At 30.1% G+C, this 18015-nt stretch overlaps 1 long non-coding RNA gene across 1 annotated transcript; it reads right to left on the bottom strand.

Moving 5' to 3' along the window:
- Positions 1-8524: 8524 nt before the first annotated feature.
- On the bottom strand, positions 8525-9749 carry LOC146998218 (uncharacterized). Its single transcript, XR_015040038.1, has 2 exons — positions 9409-9749; positions 8525-8777 (listed from the first exon to the last, which is right to left on the bottom strand). It is a non-coding gene; the product is annotated as an uncharacterized LOC146998218 (long non-coding RNA).
- Positions 9750-18015: the final 8266 nt, after the last annotated feature.

The following is an 18015-nucleotide window of genomic DNA, read 5'->3' as shown; positions in this document are numbered from 1 at the left end:
GATAAAATCAAAATTAGAATAATCAATTGCTTTTTTTTTTAATTTTTACATTCTGGTGGAATTTAAAAAATCGTTTGCTTTAATTGTTTACTGTTTACTTCATAATATTCTATTTATTATTGAAAAATGGGTCGCAGTCATAAAGAAATTACAGCATTCGAAAATTGATCATAAATAAATTTGCAATATCAATATCATAATATTAAATAAATTTGCAATATCAATAAATTAGTTAATTTACCCCATTCTACAGTGCAGTATGTGATAAAACGCTTTAAAGAAGAAAATTGGACTGAAAACAAGGTAAGAAAAAGTCGACCGAGAAAGTTAACTAAACGTGATGAGGGATTTATTCTTAGACAATTTGTAAAAAACCCGCGTTTGAGTTCTGTAAAAGTTTCTTCAGAATTTAATGCAAAGTTTTCTACTTTGATTTCACCTGAAACTATTCAACGAGTTCTCAGAGAAACTGGATTACATGGGCGTTCTACCCGTAAAAATAATTTTGTTAGTGAGAAAAACAGAAAGCTTAGGCAAACAGAAAGCATTCGCAAGAATCAATGATAAATACACCCGAAACGTACTGGAATAATGTCCTATTTGCTGACGAAAGCAAATTTAACATTTTTGGTTCCGATGGTCGAATAACTGTATGGAGAAGAAAAAATGAGGAACTACATTCTAAGAACTTAGTTGGAACAGTTAAGCATGGCGGTGGAGGTGTTCTTGTGGGGGGGGGGGGGCATGACAGCATCAGGACTAGGTAATTTGGTATTTATTGATGGCATAATGAATCATTCTTTTTATTTAAATATTTAAAAGACAATTTAAAATTATCAGCCCAAAATTTGGGTATTGGAAACAACTTTATTTTTAATCATGATAACGATCCTAAGATAGTGCTTAAACAATACACATGTGTAAAATCAAGAAAACACCCATGGAGTCAGCCCGTTCGCCGGGATCGAAAGTTGGACCGAACTACCAGTGTTCATCGGTTTTGCACGAATATGCATCCAGAAGACACTGCATAGCACTGATCTTAGCACTGATGAGGCATCCAATATGCATATATTTTCGATGAGGCTTATAGTTACAGGTATCAATACTGCATAGAATCGACACCAATTCTAGTTACGAACATATAAGCAACACGATAAAATCAAATTTTTATAATGACATAATAATAGGTAAGAGAATTAATGCATATTTGCCCCAGAAATACAACTAAGATAGAATATGTTTAAGATAATAAATATGGTTGCATCTTTAAATAACTATGCAAAATCTTATTTCTTGCAACTAAAAGGCTGTGTATTCATGTATTATTCTTATTCTACTAAATGTTCTACACATTCTTATTCTACTAAATAAACGCTTGTTATTAATAAAACAGGAATACATAAACAATCTAATAAATTACTGAACTGATCCAAATCCACTGTCCTTGCTTTTATTTGCTAACCTGTATATCTGTATACACATGTCTGTGCACGCTGTTTAATTTACTCCAAAGTTATTTAGTTATATGCCATCATATTTTGAATAATGGCTGAGAAATGAAATTACTTAAAAGTCTCTTCCCTATCAATATTTATCACTGAACAAATACTTGGGTGTTTTACGTTACAGAACAACAGATTTTCTCGAAAAAGATACATGTGCCCATTTGATACTTCAAGTGAGAAAAAATACTTTCATCATTAGCTAATTTTCACCATGGATAAATTTTTTTAAGCTACTTTAAAAACTTTTTATTACTAATACTTACTTCAAAACGAACACTGCTATAAAAGATAAGAAAAAACATTTAAAAGCTCAGCGAGTAACAATGGTATGTATATCATTTTATAAGAAATTGTTTGGTGCATGCTATTCTATAGTGGAAAAGATTTGATATCTGTAATACTTTTTATACTAATACTAGATCATCATACCTATTTTCTGAACTAGAAATTTTTTATGCTAACTATCCTGAACCACTGTAAACAGTTCTAAATAGTTTAACAGGAAATGACTCACACACAGAAATTTCAACATTACTAGAATATGAAATTCAAAGTTCATCATTAACGTTAAAATAATTAACTTTTACTTTTATATGTGTCATTCTATAAATTTTCATTTAAATCATTGCTAACATAAACTGCAACACAATTTAAATTTCTGCAGGTAAAATATGCATGAAAGCATAATTGTATATGTATATGTATTAATAATATTTAAGAGATTAATGAGCTATAATGATTTATACTTCAATACACAAATATGCATGTTTATTTTCGAAGAATACACATACACGTTTATATGTATGATACACGAGAAAGAAATTCTGCATATATAAAAAAAAAACTTTTCTTACGAGAAAAAATGTAATCATTTTTTTTTTTTTTTTTAAATGCTTAGAACGCACTTTCATATAATGTCCCACTTTCTTTACAATTCGAAATACGCAAATCCACCCTCTTCGTTTTGCTATCTCGTTCGATATTTTTCGAACCAAGAATGCGATAGAAGCATAACTCAGGTTCCTTGCAAGCTCGTGATTTACACTGATGTACACAACAAAACATGCAGTCTGTACTTCTTTTTAAGTTATACATATGCCCACAACAATAAAAAATAAAACGTTTAATTACTTTTCGATCACAACACGCTTCACAAACTAGGTAGCATTGTCAAACGTAAATACCGAGCTTTAATGTTTCCACCTTTTAGCCACTAGATGGCGTATCAGAGCGCTGGAATCGCGGATACGGCTCTCAACGTTTGCCAGTAGTGTCTCTATAATTGTCCACAGGTTTTGAAAACACCACCTCAGTTGACAGATTTAAACCCCATAGAACACATTTGGAAAGAGCTGGAGGTTAGAATACGAAATCACAACATCAAAATGAAAAGCGAACTCAAAACAGCCATGATGGAAAGAATGGGTGAACATTGATACAGAAATTACCCCCCCCCCTAAAAAACCTAGTAAAATCTATTCCCAAATGTTTGAAAGCTGTTGTGGATGCTAAAGGATATCCTACTAATATTAATTTAACGAAAAATGAAAACATTTACTAATATGTCAAGATTTTTTTTGAAGTGTACGAAGACTTTTGTGAGATAAAATGTTTGTCATTTTTTGATTATTAATTTCTTAAAAATGAATTTTTGCTATATTTAAAAAATATTTCATGTAATTTTGTTACAAATAGATTATAAATCTTGAACATTGTAAGTCTCATTCAGAAAGTTTACTTTTGATTAATGGATAGAGTCCTATTTCAATGAAAATCATAAGTGTACTAACACTTTTGGGAGCCACTGTATTTTAACAATAGTCATTAGTACCTATTCACAATTCCTTTTGTCCATTTTTATGGTCTAAAATATCATCTTTCAGCTGCCTGTAAGTGAATCAAAATCGTAAAAACAACCTTGTATTTAGCGTAAGTATAGTGAAACAACTGATTTCGAGGGCAGCTAAAGGTCCCTCATCATCAGGAGAAAGAAATACCTAGAAAGAAGAAAATAAAGGAGAAGGAGTCTCAGAAACACGTGGTTCTTATCAGCACTGCACGTTGTTATAACTGTATTTTTAATCAATGTTGCACTGGCCGCCTACTTTTACCGAGCCAGGCTATCTGATCAAGCATAAAGGACAAGAAAAATTAGAGAAGTTAAAATAGGGAGCGAGGGGCAAATGCACCTTCACGCTCAAAATCTGAACATCAAATAATGAATGCCTCTATGTGTTTTATATGTGTCAGATGATATTTTTTTCTTATTTATATAATACTCTCTCTCTCTCTCTCTCATTCTTCAGAACTTCTCTTTAATAATAAGATAATTCCAACTCTGATCCTTAAAATGATCAGGAACAGATGTAGAAGGTCAGAACAGGGTTTTGAACCTTTATCTCAGGTCCTCGTGATAGGCTGATGTATTCTGTGATTAATGAGTAAGTCTATTTTTGTTCATCCTCCTTGCATTACTGTCTTCCTTCCCCCCCCAAGTTCAACAATACCAAATATTTTCCATATAATCAATCATTCATTGACTTTTATACTATTCAGTCAATAGATTATTACCAAACGTTTTAATGTAGATAAATATATTTTGGAGAAACTGAGTCAATCCCAAATTTGAACAGTAAGCAATATTTTCTACTATTTCATATTTGTCAAGTTTTTTAATTTCTAATTATTCAACCCCATGTTCATTCACATGTTGTGCACTGGCCATTTTATTATGTGTAGAATTGTTTAAAATTAACTGAACATTGTAACAATCTCATCACAGTTTTTTGAATTGTCACATGCTGCTACATTTTTATTTTGGGGTTTTAATTATTAATATCATTAAATAATAGAAACCTTAAGCTTTTTTTATACTAACTAGCTTTATATACCTGGTGTGTACCTTTAATAAGGCTTACTTGTACATTATATAAACTTGTATTTTATGCCAATCAGTCCCCCTCCCCACACATGTTGATGTCAGCATTTATTTGTATTCCTTACATTTTACAGCAATAATTCATAAGTGTGTCTTATGGATATCTGAGGTATGAAGGAATATGTGAAGAACACGTTCTCCCCCCCTTCGGAGCCGAATTTTGAAAACGTTTCAAATTGGTTTTTATGTATTCATATTCCATACATTTTAAAGCAAGATCCTTATGTACATCTGTTTCTTCCTTATATGAAAAAACATAAAAACATGTTTTGCACGCCGAATCTTAAAAAATCGCTTCTTAAATAACATCTTCGATACAAAAGTAATAAGCTCTTAAAGTTTTGATATCTGTATCTCTAATAGCTTTGGGCTGTAGGTGAATAAATCATGAATTCTTCCTTTATGTATAGATTTATAATAAAATATCTGAACAAATAAATATATATACCAATTAAAAAGAAAACTATTTCAGAAAAACTAATAAAATTAATTAATTTACATTCAGTAATGCGCACCAAGTTCGTAACGTTTTAAACGCGTGGCGCTTTAAAAAAATCGTCTTTGACCACGCCCAGCTCCTAGGAGTAAACACGCTGCGCGTGAATTTGCGCAAACGATCAAGGAGGAATCAGGAGGAAACTAGCATCTGAGAGGCTAGACGCCTGTCTCAGATCAAGGAGGTTAGAATAGATGGAGTAAGCCTTCCCCGTATGTTCCCATGCAATGAAAATGAAGCCATGATACGTCACGATGCGTGACGTCACGACTGATATGTGTGAGTCGTCAGCCATGTTTTTGCGACCCTTTAGGGTTGCAATTTCGGTTGGGGGCCAATCTTTGGCTCTTTAGCCGTATTAGTTAAAACTTTAATTATTTAACATTTTAGAGGACCTTTTAGAGAATCTTAAGTTCCGATTTTTCGCACTCACATAGAGATGTGTGACTTCTCTCTCGTAGTTTTTTAAAATGACGAATTTCTCATATGATTCATGATGCGTTTTTAAAACATTTTCACATATACTTCAAATTCATATATAAGTTACAAAAACGTTTTTGTCAACTTACTTCTGAATTTTCAGTTTATACTTTTACATACATGCATACAATACATGCATAATGTTAGACAACTCAAAATGTACTTTTTGACAAGAGATTTCCCGCAGCTGTATTCTTAATTTCCATGAGGTTATAATGGGTTTGAAATCACGTTTTCATATTTATGTAACTACTTTTCTTTTATAATTCAAGGTAGTTTCATGTATTATATAAAAATTATAAGCCTTTCAATACAGTACTTGTATGATAATTCTTAATATCTTAACTATACCATTTCAGTACTGATGGAGTTAAGCATATTACTTTTATTTACATTACATGTTAAATTATTTTTCTGAATCAAAAGTTACTTTTCTAAAATTGTAAGCAAATTTTATATGATAAGTGGATAAATACATGCTGATGCTTTAATATATCTAGCAAGTTCGCATTTTAAACTTCTGAAAAATTTAATAGCTTGTCTGCATAATAATTCTTGTTTTTCATTTTTAATCTACTTCTTGTTTATCATTTTTAATATGCAGTTTGAAGTTTGCTCACATGGAATCGAATGTCTATTATTGCAACAATTTGGTTAAAAATGTTATTTTGTGTGCATATCCAGAAAAAGGTAGCTAAAAGCTTTATGATTTTAAATACTGATTTGAGATATAGACCTTTAAATTTTGATGTTTTAGCAGAATGCTATAAAAACTATTTCAATGCTCTAATGGCTGTGGGAATCTATATTTTAAAAATATATTTTTATATAAATTTAGCAATGTTAAAATTCCATATCAAAAATACTATTTTTGTTCTTTATTTAGCTAAAAAAAATTTTAAAAATTAATAAATACACACATAAATAAATAAATAAAAAATAAAAAGAATACCTTTCCACACAAAATTTAGACACTATTTACCGATACATTTGCTATTGAGAAAATACTTTATACAGTACATAGAAAAACTGGTAAATTTATGAATTAAACAAGGGAAAAAACATACATAAAATTTAAAATTTTAATTTTATATTTGCTTTATATGTGTAGAGAATTTTATATTTGCTTTATAGAAATAGTGAATATTTGTTAAATTCAAATTTCATTCCTTGAAGCAATGGCACAAGAAAATTATTAAAATTAATTTAATTTTACTATTTTCTCGTGAAACAATGTTGTTAATATATTATTACACATATCTGAATATTTAATGATAATTCAGTACTCTTCTGTTATCGGGATGGAAATCAAAAATGTATGTATACACACATACATATGCATGGTTCATATATACATACATTCAATATACATCCATATAGAGATTTCTGAATCCGGTCCCGATAACAGAAGAGTACCAATAATTCTATAATTAGTTAATATCCTTATTAATTAATTTGCATAAGTAAAAACAAAAGTATTATTTAGCTTTAAATCTACATCTTTTGATAACAAACATATGCAAAATACTTGTACTTATAGTGAAAATAAAACAAAAATTGTTATTTTTCACTCTTTTTTTCTAACACAGTGCAAGTCATTCCATTATAATCAAATTTTATTAAAACACAGTAACTGGATTTTTTCCATTAAAGTCAACACCTTTATATAGAATATACATAAAGTCAACAGCTTTGTATAGAATGATATAATGCTAGACCTACTTTACCTGAAATTTTATTTATATGAATTTATGGGGAAATGCCAGAATAAATGCAAAAAAACCATCTGAATAAATCTTAGCCGACACTGTTATGATAGTATTTTTGTTTTCAATAAAATGTTTTTAAGGTATACCATTTTAGTTCAGTTTTCCCCCCTATTAAAGGAGCTACCCTAAGAGACATATTTTATTTACATATATCTCATTAATGTGTTAAAAATATAGCTTAAGTGAGTTTTATGTGCATACTGTAAGGAAGGGGAAAGCCTTAATTCAAAACCTGTTTTAAAGCAGTAAGTAAATAAATAAAATACATTGCTTTTATTAGCTTCTCAAAAAATAGTGTTTTGGCTTCTAAAAACAAATCCTAAGCATCACATCATGATAGATAATAACCTTACGTAAGAAGAAATATCTGATTAGGAATACATTCTTTATATTTATTTGATAAGATCAAAACATATATGCAACATCACATTATCAAAAATCCTGCGAATCATTACAACACTGTAAGACATTGATTAGTAAGGTAAACATCAGTTGATCATTCTTTCACAGTAGCAATAAATTTTTCATTCAAATTCTTAAAAATATGCCAAAACAAATTTACGATTGGTGCTTAAGATTTAAGGTCACACAAAAGTAAATTTGATTTAGCTGAGCTTGATATCTTCCATAACATAAAAGTAACTGCTACATGATGGAAGTTTTTGTAAACAAAATACAAACATTTTATAAATACTTAACCTTAATGACTAACTTCAAATTAATCCAATAATGATGGAAACAATAATGTAATTGAGTACTGCAAATTTACTTTGTATGATATTTCTATGTAAAATCTGAAATTTATAATAGGTGAAGGACTTTAGATTATTTAAACAATGAAGCCCCACTTCTTAGCGAGGACTTAGACAAGACATATAGGACATTAAAACATACATTACCATATTATTATATTACACAAAATTATTACTTTCAATAATACTGTTCTTTTGCTTACTTAATGCATATTCCTATATATATGTAAAATTTAAAATTAAGCAAAAAAGTTATTTTAGTTTAATCCTGATTTTGAACAAACCTCTGTAGACTTTGAAGGCAATCAAATACAGGTTTCTCTTTTTTAGGGGCAAATCTGAAGAAATGAGACCTGTGTCTGATAGGCCTCGAAATCAGTAATTTTAATCAAAAACTATATCAAATTGAGGTTGCTTTTATGCCTCATTTTAAATATGATTATTATAATAAAATACACATTTAATTATATATATATAACAGCAAAATTTAAACAGTATTATGAATTATTATCTATTAAAAATTTCAATTTTTAATCTATTCTTAAGCACTGAAATTAAAGCTTAATCATATAATGCCTGAATTTCAATATTTTGATTTATTTATAAAACAAATTAGTCCATTTTTAATATGAAACATTTTTTATGAAAACTATAAAACTTAAAAAAACATACATTTTAAAAACTGGATATCATTGAATGGTAGTTTGGTAAACCCAATGCCTTTTACATGCTGTGGGGTCAACAGTTGTGTTGGATTAGGCACATTAAACAAGGCTTTAGTTTTTTAAACCCATCTTTCCTAGAACATTCAAACTGGTTTTCTTCAAAATGCACCTTCAAATTTAACAAAAGCACGTATGAAGTTTAACATTAAAATCAAAAACACTAGTATTTAATTACAGTTGCATGTACTAAATGAATTTAATCACACTATTAAGAATGAAATTTTGTGAAAAATTTTAACTTTTATATGAAAATAGGACAAAATTAAGAATAAATAATTAAGTTTATGAAGCTTCCTGAAGGACACAGAATATATTTACCTCACTATACAGAATAACCTAAACAATTTATAATTTATGTTATACTTACCAATTTTTAAGACTGGCGCCAACTGATATATTTGGCGACAATACATCAGAATCAAAATACAGCATAGACCTTTAATACACTATTCGTACAGTAAAATTTAAATAAAAAAACGCCTATTACAATCCCAACCGAGACAAAGTTTACATGAAATATAGAATACAATTTTACAAACAGTATAAACTATTAGCAACAGTAAAAAACAGTATTGGCGATATTTTGCTGCACAAATGCACACACATTCCACAATTGATTTTATATTTTTAAAATCATTTCAGCGTCAATAAGTGACAGCTAAATGAAAGTACACATTTTGAAAAAAAATAATAAGGGAATTTTTCTCATATGCTATGAAAAAATACGAAGCTGCACTTACTTCACAAAAACACGCTCCTGTGACCGAAATCCATTGATCTCGACCAGAAAGAATTACTTCTTCTTCGTCTTTTTTCATTTTTTGCTAAACAAAACATCTTAAAGTTATTTCTAGAATGATTTGACAATTTGGTGCAGCACATCTATCCATATTTCTCAAAATCAGGTCGAAACGATCAACAAAGCAATGCTGAACTAATAGCGAGTAGCAATAAAGTCAGAATAATAGAAATACTAAAATACCTGTTTATGGCATTTACTTATGAAATTAGCTGCGTAGCAGCGGGAATGATTGACATCCTTCACTACATTCACCAATTTTATCTGGCTGAGCAGTTTTAATACAATTATAAACAAAGCTTTCGTCTTATACGTACGCTACACGGCAGCCATGCTGGCTCATCAGTCGTGACGTCACGCTGTCGATCCTTCCTCGGCTTCAATTTGTGACGTCATGCTTACTCCATCTATTCTAACCTCCTTGTCTCAGATGCTAGTTTCCTCGGAATTCGTTGTTGACAGGTTATCTTCACGAGAAAAAAGGGGCCAAAAATGGGAGGAGTTACGAGATTCTCTGGGTTGCATGAAGATCTACTAATAACTTTCTCGCCAAGTAATTTGGCGTCATTGGCTCATTCTTATTTCTGGAACTGTGGTTGAAGAGTGGTATGTTTTTGATCCGTAAGTATGCTAAAATTCTATCGCAAATTTTTAATACCTTGTTTTCCAAATTTACACATTTTGCTTGATTAATTTGAAGTTGTTTGTTTTTAGATGTGCGCAGTGGCAAATATCAGGTTATTCGTCAAATACCCAAGGTTTCTATTTCTCTGGTAAGTGTTTGCTTTATATCTTATATTTATTATTAAATATGAAAAGTAATTTTTGCATGCGTATATTTTTTCATGCTCATTTTCTGTTTTATGTGCTGGTAGATTTCTGGCCGATTACCGTGTTTTTAGATAAATGCGCTATTTTCATTTAGGTCGTGTAGAGATTACTGTTACCATTTTTTTTAAGTAACCACGAAAATTCTAACATATGTAACAGCTTTACTAGTAAACTTTTGATTGAGGATATTTCAAGTAAATGTGCCATTTTTACTGAATTTGTGTAGAAGTTGCTTTTCGTTATGCCTTTTTTGAGCCAATATGTTAATAGTTGTATTATTTTAATGTGTTGTTTTGCAGATTAGTGCAGTTTATTTGACAGATGTTTAATGCTGTTTGTTGAAAAATGCATTAGAACCAATGATGGTAAGAGCTTGGCCTAGCAAATTGGTAAAATATTACCTGCTCTTAATTACTGAGTCATATTGTAGGATAAAATCTGCTGTTTATGTATGAAAATTGGGGTTTTTTCCATGTTTGGTAGGTCAGAGTTGTTTTCCCTTTCCGATTTCCCTCGGACAGGGAAAACAATTTTGGCCGCCATCTTGGAAATCCAAGAGGCGCGTTTTTGAAATCCAAGATGGCGGCCAAAAAATAGCCAAGGGCCGGTTACGGAAAATTTCCCTGAAAATTTGTACTTTATCTCTGATTATTTGGTATATGCCCAGAATTTCATTATTAATGATCGATTCATTAAAATTATTTTTAATTGTCTACTTTGTTTTGTGTTGCTGCTGCTCATTCTGCATTTTTTGGGGGGGAGTAGATATAAAAATTAATTCTTGTTTTTTCTTTTTTTTCCCTCCATGTCTCTTTTTATTGTGCTAGTAAATTTCTGACTGAACTCATTTCAAGTTGAATGTGGTATTTTCTTTAGCTCATGTAGAGATTCATCAAGTTTTTGCTGGTAAATTTTTGACAAAATTTCAAGTAAATGTGCCGTTTTTACTTAGTTTGCATAAAAATTGTTCTTCTTTATGCCTCTTTTGAATAAATATGTCAATTCTTGTTTGTATTATTTAATATCTTGTTTTGCATATTAACACAGTTTATTTAACAGATTGAGATGCGAGAATATTCATTAAAACTAATGCGGGTAAGTTCTTGGCCTAACAGATTGGTAAAAGATTTTCTGATCTTAATTACTGAATTTTGTTATATTCTAGGATAAAAGTCTGCTTTTTACGTGTGAAAATTTTTATTTTATCTGATTATGTGCCAAATTTGATGATTCAAGAAAAATGCCATTTCTGTATGTAGCTAGTTTGTTGTTGCTGTTCGTCATGCAGTTCTTTTGAATATGTATCAGTTTGAAAATTTATTCATACATGTGTATTTTTCTCATCCATTTTTGCTGTGCACTTTTCCTGTGAATATTATTTTTATTTAGTCTATATAGAATTTCCTCTTTGTATTTTTCTGAATAAGTAATGATAATTAGTTCTTGTTTGTGTTATTTTAATGCCCAACAATTCACTTTCGAATGTTTGTTAATTATAGAAGCTAATTTTACTTTCTGCTTGCAGTTTTTAACTCTCTACCTTTTATACAGACATTAATAATATTTGCCTTTTCATTTCTAAACTTAAAATATCGCAGTCGGGAAAAGGTTTCAATTTGAAAAGTAGTGGCTTTTCTAATTGCTAGAATTTCTCTTCAGAATTATAATTAACATAAGCTGTGCATTCTCTGCTGAATATTTCATTTCTCGAAAAGTCTAGTAGACCTTTTAAATCGCAATTTTAATCTTTAATTTTTTGGATATAATTAAGAACGAATTCATTTGGAAGCAATTTAAAAAATAAAGGCATTAAAATATTTCTGTATAAGTCAGTATATTTTTAATGTTGCCGTGCAGCATAAAAGCATCTCTACTTTCTCCCAGAAGTCTTGCTATTTTTCAGATTTCAAGGTTGACTTCTGTGCCTTGTTTTGCAGATTAACATGCTTTATTTGATTGCATAGAAGTTAACTTTTCGTAAAAAGGCCTTAATTATAGTATCATTATTGGTAAATTCAATGCTTAAACAGATTGGTGAAATGTTTGACCTTAACTACTGAATTCTGCTAATTATATGGGATATGTCCATAATTTAAATTTTCTCCTAGTAAATCGATCAGTTGGAACAAAATGTGAAATGAATTTATTAAAGAGTATGTCATTTGCTGTATTCATAAATTTCCAGCCATGCATATCATTTAATAATTATTTATTTTTAGGATAAAAAAAAAGTAGTAGCAGATGGTCCTACCAATTTGAATGAATATGGAATTTAGTTTTCAATAGTTTTATTTATTTCATGTAATTTATGATATTAAAGTATAAAGGCTATGCTCGTGGATTTTCTAATAAAGGCAAGTTTCCAATCAATAGCAGTTTTTAGTGGTTGAGCTATGTATCCAGCATTTTTTTACTATGAAGACTAATCATGCTAAAAAAATTTGAGCATTTTTTTCAAGTAAAAATTAGTATGTTATAGCTGTGCCAGTATCATTCTGCATAATGACAAAAGTTCATTAAATATGTTAGTGACATTTAAGTGTTGGTTTTGATTATCATGCAATACTGAAACTAAATTCAGAATTTCATTATTGACAAAAAAAATTTTTTTTTAATTCTGGGTATGAATGTCTGAGCATGTGTGTAAATTTTAAGTCATAAGAAACGAAATTAATTTGTTAAATTCGTTTCTTTCATTTGATTAATTCGTTAAACTTGCTGTTGTCTGTGAAAAATTTTCCTATTGAACTTTACCTTTCATTTTAGTGGCACATTTGATAATAGATTTTTAACCCCCCAAAAATGAAAATTTCCAAGTGTGGCTATAGAGAGTATGCTCAAGTTCATAAAATAACTTAGTTTTTCTTTATCATCACATTTCTGTTCGAGAAGCTTTTCTGCAGCATACATTGACCACCCCTTTTCTATTATAAGAATACAGTCAGAAGTCTTTAATCTGGACGTCCATAATCCGGAATGATCTATAATCTGGACCTCAAAGCTACAAACTTTCTGCGCATGCTCGTTTAATGTATAACGGACGGTATAAGCTAAGCTAAAATTATCTAATTCAGTTAATGTTGCAGATTGCGTTGTTCCTTAATCTTCTAATTGGATCTGGCTTATTTTTTGCGGACTGTTGGAGCAATTTTATAAAAGTAAGCTTGAACTTTAGTTTATGTCAAAAAGAATTCCCGATTCTGGAGCTGCCAAAAGATCTACAAAGCGAAAGCATGTTTTGATGTCCATCAAACAAAAAGTGGAATTGCTGCAAAAAATGTATAAAGGCATATCCTTTGTTTCTCTAACCTTTCCAAAATCTGTTTATCAATTTTACACTGCTCTGCGGGGGGAGGAACATCACGGCGCGCAATGAACTGGAAGTTCATCTGTCAGCACTATCCTTATATTCAGGGCAGATGTTTTTATTTTATTCGGCTTGTAATTCCTTGCTAAATGTAGTATTTCATCTCAATGTACTCCGTTTTTGATATGATTTAAATCAAATTTCTCGTCATTATATTACGGATACACATCAAATAGTTTTCTGGTTGCAATTTTCTAATTTCGACTATGCGTAATGTATTCTTTACGCATGAGCTTTGAAAGAAATGTTTAATAAAGTAAACAAATAAATAATTTTTTATTGTATATTTTAATACCCTTTAGATCATAATTGCTCTTTATTTCATAAATTAAGTTTTCATATTTTTAATTTTATGTTTTCTGCATGCCGTCTTACCAGATTTAAATTGATGATCTGTAATCCGGAAGTCCCAACGAGTCCGGATTAAAGACTTTTGAGTGTAGTAATTTTAGAAATTTATCTGCATGTCTCCTGTGGACTTTCATTTAATAGATAACTAAAGCCAGTATGGAAATTAGGACATTTTTTATATTGAAGAATAATTCATTGCTGCCTACTCTCCTTTTTTAAATTTTTAGTCTTAACAAAGGAAAATGTTTCTCAGAAATAAATGGAATGTATTTAATTAAACTTAAATTAGGCAAATTCCATTCCCTCAATCTCTAATGATTTTCAAAATTTTTAAATTCTATTTCATTTGAATTGTACTTTTTCTTGTTACATTTTATTAAATTTCATTTGGTCAGAGTTGTCTTAATCTGTAGTCATTTCTAAATTTTTATATAAAGATTTAAAAAATGGAATTAGCCAAAGAATATAAGAATTAAATGTTAATATATTTTACAACAGAATTGAGTTTCAAATAGTTCAATAATCTAGTCCATGTAAATTTGAACTGAATTTTAATTTGATTTTTCTATTAATTCATTACATTTATTTAGGCGCCTAGAATGTGAACATGGTAAATAAAATGGCAAGTACCCATTCCTCAGTATATTTTGGTGGGAAAAAACTTCTGAAATTTATGTTCAGTTTGTAGTAATACTATTCAGTTAACTTCATATTTGTTTAGGAATTTCACAGGGTGGGTGATCTTCTGTGCAAGATACTGAGAAAATTTTGATATTCTTTATGCTAAGAATAATTTCAAGAATTCATAAATTTCAGTTTTTTTATATGATAGACTGATTATTCAAAGTAATATACACCAAGGTCACCTTGGATGATCAAGAGCTTGTATCATACATGCATATTAACTGTTATAGGATAGATATGGACTTTGGTCCTTCAAATTGTTTTATTAATATATATACAGTATTCAAAGAACTACAAAAGGGTGGAATGTAGTGAATAAAACATTTTTACTTCTGATAGAAGTGTACAACTGACTGAAAAATGTAACAGCCATCGTTAAAATTCAACATCATTTGAAAGATCTTTCTTAAGTATAGTACATATTTTTAAAAAATGAAACTGTATACAGTCAAAAGTCGTTAATTCGGACACCCATAATCCGTAATGATCTATAATCCGGACCTCAAAGCTTAAAACTTTCTGCGCACAAGCCGCGTTGGCACATGCGCACAGACGTTTTAGGCGTGCGCGTAAGACATTGACTACTGCGCATATGCGTGTGCGCAAGTGCAGAATACGTTTTCGCCTGCGCGCTTAATGTATAACGGACGGTGTAGGCTAAAATTATCTAATTATCTATTTCAGTTAATGATTGTGTTGTTCCTTAATCTTTGAATTGGATCCCGCTTATTATTTTTTGCAGACTGTAAGAGCAATTTTATAAAAGTAAACTTGAACTTTCGATTATGTCAAATAGAATTTCCGATGCTGGAACTTCCAAAGGATCTACAAAACGAAAGTATGTTTCGATGTCCAACAAACAAAAAGTGGAATTGCTGCAAAAAATGGATAAAGACATGAAGAATGTGACAGAGAGGTTAGTGAAAACGAAAAAATTTCGATTGACAAGTTAGTCGGCATTCTCGGCACAGCAATTAACGGGACTTGAACAGCGGAACTTTGTAACTGAACAAGAAATTATGTCTGTTTATAGAATTATCACATAAAACGAAGCAACTTAAACAACTTACATTGAAAGAAATGTTTAATAAAGTAAACAAATATTAAACTTTTTTTTTTTTTGTAAATTTTGATACCCTTTATAATAATTATCATAATTGTTCTTTATTTCATAAATTACGGTTTCATATTTTTAATTTTAGAATTTCTGCATGCCATCTTACGAGATTTAAACTGATGATCTATAATCTGGAATAATGTAACATATTAAAAGAAGATAAATTATGCATTCAGTATTTCAATAAATTTTCCGTTTTATACATTCTTAAATCAATATAAGAATTATCAGTATTTTTAAAATCATTAGTGTAGTTGTTTTAGGAAAACTTTGGTTTAAATTCAGGCTTAGATACTAAGAGTTCTGTTTTATGAAGCAAAAGTATCTAATATTTGTTTTGCAATTAAGTTGAGCTCAAATCATTAAATGTGAATGACATAATAGAAAAAAAAAAATCAGAGTTATTTTAATGACTGTGATGATGATATGTTATCTCTTATCACAGGAAAATACTTGGTATTTTATTTCAAGAAAAAAAAAACCAGCTGGGATGTTCTGTGGAGCAAGGTTTTTAAATTTTTAAATCCTGTTCCTAGAGCAGACTTGCTAGTTCTTGGTTGTAGGTAAAGTTCAAATGGTATTTTAAGAACCTGAGGCTTAAAAAAAGCGGGGAATAAATAAAGGTTTATTTTTTATAGAAAAATTCATTTATATTTCAGTAGTAGTTATTATATTGTGTGGCTATTCAATTTCTTCACTAAAACATTCTCCAGTACTTACATATTATCTCATCGACTGTGAAAGTTAGGGAGATGCTACCAAATTTCTGTTAGTTGTTCCTGTGGAACTCTGAAAACCTGACGCATCTTTATTTAACAAAAAATCAGTGTTCAACCTGCTTTGTAAAAAAGCTTTCATCAATTTCTATTAGTTTGTTTTGCCTTCCTGATTTTACTTGAAGCTCTGTTTAAAATGCTATGAGTGCAGACTTTCTGCAGGTAGTTTACTGTTTTGTTGAACATATTGTATAGATTACACTTTTTTATGTCAGATTTCATAACTTTGAAAGCAATCTGCTGCTTGCTGTTCTGTAGAAATGTTTCCTAATTAAATTTTTTTTAGCTTAAAATCTTACTGCATACTGTCAGGGTCGAATTTATGTATAAGCTACACGAGCTATAGCTGAGAGCCCCCACTTTCTGGGGGGGGCCCAAAAATTAAGATATAGTATAAATAATATTAAAATATATTACAGTACAAAGTCCATTATCCGGAATGATCCATAATCCCGACCTCAAAGCCACAAACTTACGCATGCGCTTAAAGCCAGTAAAGCGTTTACCCACGCGCAACTTCCGATAGCAAAGAAAGTAGCAAAGAACGTTATTGAAAATGAAAAAATTTCGATTGACAAGTTAGTCGGTATTCTCGACACAGCAATTACAGGACTTAAACAATGGAACTTTGTATCTGAACAAGAAGTTATGTCTGTTTATAGAATTATAGAGAAAGTATTAGCACAAAAAAATGAAGCAACTTAAACAACTTACATTGAAAGAAATGTTTACTAAACAAATAAATATTAAGCTTTTTTTTTTTTGTAAATTTTGATATGGATTAGATCATAATTGCTCTTTATTCTATAAATTACGGTTTCATATTTTTAATTGTATAATTTCTGCATGCCATCATACCAGATTTAAATTGATGATCTATAATCCGGAATAACCAAAGTCCCGATGAGTCCAGATTACGGATTTTGTACTGTATAACAGACTTATAAAGGGCCCCATATCTCAAATAGCTTAGGACCTTATTAAGTCTAAATATGGTTCTGCATACTGTTAAGCACGAAGTTGGAAGCAAAATGGTTTGTATATTTCTCGCTGCTCCTGGAATGGGAAATTTACTTTTGTAGGTTTTTTTTTTTTTAAACAGTTTTCCTGTATTTTCTTGTTTCCCACCTACAACTCCCTACCAAAATGATTTTTCAAAATCCCGTTTTATATAAACGAGGTGGAACCAGTATTTAATAAGAAGTCTCAGGAATGACCACATCAATTTTTTTCTTCTACTTTCTAGTTACTTCCATGGAAGAGCTTAGTAATGCGTGTCTTCCTTTCTGGCCACGTCATTGCTTTAAGCTAAATCTTACTACGTTCAGCCGTATTGTTACGTGCCTGTTTGTATTCACCAGTGAGGTTTAATTAAGGGCCAACTCTATTAGTTATTTCTGTACAGCTTTTTCTAGTTTTTAG

Source organism: Stegodyphus dumicola, chromosome 3 (assembly GCF_044657685.1).
Source record: "Stegodyphus dumicola isolate Sdum_Otavi_A_Nest chromosome 3, ASM4465768v1".
Classification (NCBI taxonomy): domain Eukaryota; kingdom Metazoa; phylum Arthropoda; class Arachnida; order Araneae; family Eresidae; genus Stegodyphus; species Stegodyphus dumicola.
Note: the sequence above shows the minus strand (reverse complement) of the source record. Positions and strands in the feature narration are given on the sequence as shown.